The sequence below is a fragment of the Rosa rugosa genome, chromosome 7 (assembly GCF_958449725.1).
Source record: "Rosa rugosa chromosome 7, drRosRugo1.1, whole genome shotgun sequence".
Classification (NCBI taxonomy): Eukaryota; Viridiplantae; Streptophyta; class Magnoliopsida; order Rosales; family Rosaceae; genus Rosa; species Rosa rugosa.
Genome location: NC_084826.1, coordinates 41,070,982 through 41,078,319, shown reverse-complemented (window position 1 = coordinate 41,078,319; position 7,338 = coordinate 41,070,982).

Sequence of the window (7,338 nt, the reverse complement as noted above, 5' to 3'; positions counted from 1 at the left end):
GAGCTAGATGTCGACGATGTTACTGAGGTAAACTGCACTACCATCGTGTTTGGGTCATTCGAGCCGACCCCGTTGCCTTCTCTTCCAATGAAAGCACCATATCAGCTTTCGAGAAAGCCATGCATAAAATCAAAGTTAGAGGAAGTCGAGCCAATCCAGCAAACGAGCCTCGCACCTGTTGCTACCCCTAAAGTTGACTCAGTTGTCGATGACAAGGGATGGATACTTGTCACTTGAAGGAAGGCACGCAAGAGCCCATCGCCATGTTTACCTATCACTCAAGCAAAATACAAGCAATCACAAGAAAGTAGTCAGTGTTTCGAGAAGGATGGGACGAGACTTGTCAAAGAGAGGGGCAATCTTTTCGTTCGAATACCTCATAGTGTGGTTTCATCAACAAAAGGCTTTCCCAAGAGAGGCAATGAACAAGAAAGGTGAGAGCTGCCCACATAACAACAAGCTACAAAATTGGTTCGAAGGATTCTACCAAGGGTGAGTCAAGCACAGTCAATACAAACCAAACATCAGAGGAGAATGAGATGTTGAAGCAGCTAGAAGATCTACCATTGCACTTTAACATTTCTGATCTGCTACAATTGACAAAATCGGCAAGATGTTCTTTGGTACAAGTGCTGATCTACATCGGCAAGTACTCCACAGAGATTAACAAGGTGAAACTGAAGGGATGCGTCACGTGTGTTGCAGATTGAGACGCCATCCACTTTAGGGAGAAGACCTTCAATTAGACTCTAAGCCACACAATAGACCTCTCTTCGTGTCAGGGTATGTGCATGATCAAAAGCTAAACCGCATGCTTGTAGACAGAGGGTCCACTGTAAACATCATGCCTAGGTCGACTATGAAGCAGCTTGGCATCAATGTGGAAGAGTTGTCTCGAAGCCATCTCATGATTCAAGGCTTCAACCAAGGGAGGCAAAGAGCCATAGGGTGATCAGAGTAAATATGACAATTGGAGAAATGAAGTCAAACACTTTGTTCCACGTGATCGATGTGAAGACCTCCTACAATTTATTGTTGGGACGACCGTGGGTTCACGAAAATGGCGTTGTCCCATCCACTCTTCATCAATGCTTCAAGTTCTACCATGGCGGAGTGAAAACAGTAGAAGGTGATACTAAACCATTCACTGAAGCTGGATCTTACTTTGCGGATTCTAAGTTTTACATGGATGATGAAACAGTAATGGAAGTTCTCCCAGTTGGAGTACCCTCTACAGGGAAGACTGCAGAAGTGCATAATAAGGAAATGGAATCCAGCATGGCAAGAAATCACAATGTGGAACCACATAAAATTTACTTGGAAACTAATATGGCAGCTTCAAAGAACAAAATCAACTCCTCTACTCCAGTCCTTCGTTATGTGCCAAAGTCTAGGCGAAAAGAAGGGGAATCTCCTTTTGTGAAGGCAGATGAGCAAGAACGTCCGCGAAAGTTAGATGAGAAGGACGTAGAATTACTAAAAGAAACATCAACCATATCGTTGACGAAGTTGAGCAACGCAACTCCCACCAAGCAGCCGCTAAAGGGGTTTGTCAAACCGATTCAAGGCAAGATAGAGCACGGGACACTTGCTGAAAAAAGGACAAAGGAAGGTTTCGACCCTAACGCTTATAAGCTGCTAGCAAAGGCCGGATATGACTTCGGTTCGTCGAACAAGGAAGGTGGCCAAGTCATCCCCGAATAAAAGGTGCATGAACTTAATGAATCTCAAAGGAGGTTGAGAAAGCAAGGATGCACAGCTGACCCTGCTAAAGCAGGTCTTGGTTTTGTACTAGGCAAACAAATCAAAATTTTAGGAAGAAGAAAAGTTGCGAAGGCAAGCACGCAACACATCAGTATTGAAGTAATAGAAGAAAAGACTCAGGAATCTAAATATGCCTCTCGCATTTCGGCATTTGATCGCATTCATCCTAATTCTCAAGCTGCAGTGCCTGAACAAGTTGATGAGTTGGTGCCTCAAGTTTCTGTATTTGACCGTGTCGATACATCAACAAGCTGAATCTCAGTTTTCAATCGCATCACCCAAACGACCACTCGAGCTTCCGTGTTCAATAGGTTGCCATCTTCCAATGAAGAAAATAAGAAATTTGAGTTAGCCCCTCGAAAGTCGGCACTTGAGAGGATACAATCACCTAAAGAGCAACAAAGGCAAAAGAGAAAGGGGAGCGACGATCAAAGGAAACGACAATGAGATCCGAAGTCTCATCCCATCATGCATGAAGCGACGCTCTGTGTTAGAGGTGAGCTCAAGTGAACAACTTAAAGTGAAAGAGCACACCATCATACTCACTGGCCAAATCAGAACGGGTAATGTCGATGGCAATGGCGAAGAAGAGATTGTTCAGTCTGCCTATCATATCACGGTAGCAGAAACAAAGGCTTTTGAAAAAGATGACCATGATCGTTTCGAGGATGAAGTAGATGAAGCTCCTCCAGAACTTGAAGACGGGGGTCAAGCTACTGTCGACGAGCTTAAAGAGCTCAATTTGGGAACTGAGGAAGATCCAAGACCTATCTGCATGAGCGCTTCGCTGAGTCCCGAAGAAGAAAAGGAATACTATGATATGCTGCTTGAATATAAAGACGTCTTTGCATGGACGTACAAAGAAATGCCAGGCCTTGACCCAAAGGTAGTAGTTCATCGTCTCGCAGTTAAACCTGAGGCTCGACCAATCAAGCAAACACAACGACGCTTTCGAACATAACTTCTTCCTCAAATTGAAGCTGAAGTTGATAAGTTGATTGCTGCAGGTTTCATTAGAGATGTTCAATATCCTAAATTGATTGCAAAAATTGTTCCTGTCAAGAAAAAGAACGGACAACTCCGTGTATGTGTGGACTTTCGCGACTTAAATGACTCATGTCCGAAGGATGACTTCCCTTTGCCCATCATTGAACTCATGGTGGATGCAACAACAGGGCATGAAGCTTTAGAGGATGGGTCATCTAGATATAATCAAATAACGATGGCCTTAGAGGATGAAGAGCTTACTACATTTCGCACTCCCAAAGGCATTTATTGCTACAAGGTCATGCCATTTGGATTGAAAAATGTCGGTCCAACATATCAACGTGCCATGCAGAAAATCTTCGGAGACATGCTTCACAAGTACGTGGAATGTTATGTCGACAATTTAGTGGTCAAGCCAAAAAGGAAGACAGATCACTTGCAAGACCTAAGAAGGGTGTTTGATAGACTACGCAACTACCAGCACAAAATGAATCCTCTCAAATGTGCTTTTGGTGTCAATTCAGGTAAATTTCTTAGATTCATTGTGAAACATTGTGCCATTGAAGTGGATTAGTCAAAGATTACGGCCATTCAAGACATGCGTGAGACAAGAAATTTGAGCGAGTTCAAAAATTTTCAAGGACGATTTGCCTTTATTAGACGGTTCATATCGAACCTCGCGGGCCGTTGTCAGCCTTTGAGTCGACTTCTAAAGAAGGATGTGCCTTTCGTATGGGATGAAGCTTGCCATAACGCCTTTGAAATCATAAAGAAGTACTTGGCAAACCCTCCATTGTTAGGTGCACCCACCCTTGGGAAGCCACTGATCCTCTACATTGCCACTCAAGAGCGATCACTCGGAGCACTCCTGGCCCAAGAAAATGAAGAAAAGAAGGAGAAGGCGTTGTACTACTTAAGTCGAACTCTTACAGGACCATAATTGAACTATCCACCGATAGAGAAAATTTGTCTCGCACTCGTCTTCGCCATCCAAAAGTTAACCTAGTCAAGTTTGTTATGTCACAACCATTCTTGACAGGGCGAATGGCGAAATGGGCACTACTCCTCAATCTGTATGAAATCATCTACATACCGGCCAAAGCAATTAAAGGACAAGCATTGGCTGATTTCCTAGCGGACCATCCTATCCCTGCGGATTGGGAGATTTTAGATGACTTGCCGGATGAAGAAATCTTTAATACAGAGGTCCTCCCTACTTGGTAAATGTTCTTCGATGGGTCTTCACGAGCAGATGGGGTAGGAGCTAGTGTGGTCTTCATTTCTCCGCAAAGGCAGATATTGCCTTATGCCTTTACTCTTGGTGAACTATGTTCCAATAATGTTGCTGAGTACCAAGCGCTAATTATGGGACTACAAACCGTAGCTGAGATGAAAATCTTAAATCTAGAGGTGTATGGAGACTTGAAGTTAGTAGTTGATCAATTACTAACTATCTATGAAGTAAAGAAAGAGGATTTAGTTCCTTATTTTTAGCTCGCCGGCCACACAACTCTTAAAGTGTTTTGATGCCATCACACTAACGCATGTGCCAAGAAAAGAAAATCAAATGGCAAACGCTTTGGCCAACTCAGCAGCAGCTCTGGCATTGTCAGAGGATGAAATCATACACCTTCCAATTTGCCAACGATGGGTCGTACCGACAATCTCTGAGCTTTTGCATGAAGACTCCAACGTTGTCTCTATTTACGTGATTGATGTTGATGACTGGAGGTACCCGTTGATTGATTGCCTCGAGTGAAATAAGCTCTCCAATGACCCAAAGCAACGCTCGGACATAAGACGAAGAGTACCACGCTTTTTCTACTACAAGGACTCTTTATCGATGATCATTCGATGGATTACTCCTTAGGTGTCTGGGGAAAGAGGAAGCTGCTAAGGCTATGGAGGAAGCTCATTCAGAAGTATGCGGAGCTCACCAATCAGGTCCTAAACTCCATTTTCAAGTGAAGAGGATGGGTTACTATTGGCCCACCATGGTTAAAGATTGCATGGAGTATGCACAAAGGGGTCAAGCTTGCTAGTTTCATGCAAACTTCATCCATCAACCACCAGAGCCATTGCATCCAACGATTACTTCCTACGTACCACTTCGATGTGTGGGGACTTGATGCTGTAGGGCCCATCACTCCAAAATCCTTCATCGGACACTCATACATTCTAGCAGCTATGGATTCCTTTTCAAAGTGGACGGAGGCGGTGCCTTTTAAGGAAATAAAGAAAGAAAATGTTGTAGACTTCATCAAAGGGAATATCATTCAACGATATGGTGTTCCGCACTCATCATCACAGACAATGCCAAGTACTTTTCAGATAGTGCCACGGAGAAACTCTGTGAGAAATATCACTTTAAGCTACACTTTTCTTCTATGTTCAACGCCCCGGCTAATGGGTTGGCTGAAGCATTCAACAAAACATTGTGTAATATTTTGAAGAAAGTTGTCAGCAAAATAAAAAGGGATTGGCATGAAGAATGGGCGAGGCGCTCTAAGCCTATAGAACGACATATAGAACTCCCACGAAAGCTACACCTTACATCCTTGTATATGGTGTTGAAGCTGTCTTACCCTTGGAGAAGCAAATTCCATCTCTGAGGATTTCTTTGCAAGAAGGACTGACTGATGAAGAGAATGCCAAGTTACGCCTTCAAGAGTTGGAAGCATTAGATGAAAAGAGACTTGATGCGCAGCAGCACTTGGAATGTTATCAAGCTCGAATGTCACGAGCTTTCAACAAAGGGGTTCAACCCCGATCCTTTCAAGTTGGTGACGTAGTGCTTGCCGTGCGCAGACCTATCATTATGACGCACAAGACTGGTCCTAAGTTCAAGTCAAAGTGGGATGGACCTTATGTTGTCAGCAAAGTCTACACCAATGGAGACTGCAAAATTGTGGCTGAAGATGGCCTGAGAATTGGCCCCATAAATGGAAAGTTGCTAAAGAGGTACTACGCTTGAAGAAAGTAAGAAGACGCTCCTAGCCAGCATGAGCCTAAACTGCACATGGCCCAAAAAAAAAAAAATCCATTGAGTTGAAAACCCAAAAGGGCGGCTCAAGCAAAATAAAGACAAAAAATAAAATCATCATCACCATCATCATCCATAAATCCTTGAACTAGGTGATGACTTGATTCCTTCATTGGAAGGATACGTAGGCAGCTTGGGAATAACAATCTCAAGTTCAGTCACATCAAATAAAAAGGGTTAAATACTGCTTACTCCCTATACTTATAGGGTTTCATCGTTTCAGTCATTGACCTTCGAATTTCACCTAAAAAGTTTTTGAACTCCCAATTTCCTTCCAATTGGTCCCTACCGTCAAAATTTTATGTTAAAGTTGTTGAAATGTCTATTATGCCCTCACTTATTATTTTTTTAAAATTTATTTTTTCTCTCTCTTTTATTTCTTTTTTTCATTTCACCTCTTGAAGGTCAGTGGATTGGAACCATCTTGATGAGGAGATGAACAGAAGGAGGCGAGAAAGCCGGAAGAAGAAGAGGTAAAAAGAAAAAAAATAAAAAAACTAAAAAAGAGAGGAAGAGATTTTTTACCATTCATAAAGTAAATAAATAGAAAAGTACTTTAGTTCCTTAATAAGTTATGACTGTCAAAGTTTGACTTATTACAAGTAATAAAGGAAAATGAAAAAAAAGTCATCATAAACTACGAATGGAGAACAGCTCTTCACACCCAAGTCAAACCCTTGAAGCTATTGCGGTGGCTCTCAAAAATATCTCGCAATGATTTCGTCGTCTTAAGCTCTGCAGTGGTCACCTCGGGGGTCTCTTTGATTTGAGTCTTCTCTTTTTCTAATCAACAAGCTTCTTCTCATGTAGTAGAAGTCTCTCGTCGAGTGAAGTCACTGTTTGCTCCAATTTTCGTTGTTCCTCCTTTAAATTCTCCAAAGACTTGAGGGCAGATTGGCGATGATCAAAGTCGGCTTGACGAATTGAAGTGACCTTTGCAATTTCTGATTCTGTGTCAGCCAGACATTGATTACATGTGCCTGGAGTAGCCTTGCGTGAACAAGCAAGCCGTGCCAAGTTGTATTGGTCAGCACTAGTCAACAATCCCTCAACTTTGCCCATTACGGATGAAGGATCAATCCCATAAAGGCTAAGCTCAACTATCAGCTTGTCAAGTTCCCCCTTGCTGGAAAGAATGGTCTTTGAGAAGTGCTTCATTATCATATCCTCAATTTGTTCACAAATTACGGTAGCAGCTTGTTGACGAATATCACGAAGTCTTTGACTAGCATCTATAACAGCAGCTCCACCAAGAGAGGCCTCAAAAAAGGCTATAGTGTTCAAAGGCTTAGGAGGATGCACCTTGGTAAGTGGACCTGTACATATGTGTTTCATTAGCTTAAAAAAAAAAAAAAAAAAAAAGAGGCTTAAAGTGCAATGAAAATACACAAGAGTTAAGAACTGTACCTTTAGGGTCAACTTGCTATGAGTCATTCTTTACATTGAATGTTCCTTTCGTGAGTAAAGAGTAAGCCTCAAGTTCCGCTACAGAAGGAACACATATAGGATCTGAGGAGGCATCATCGTCCCCCCAAAGTGGATGA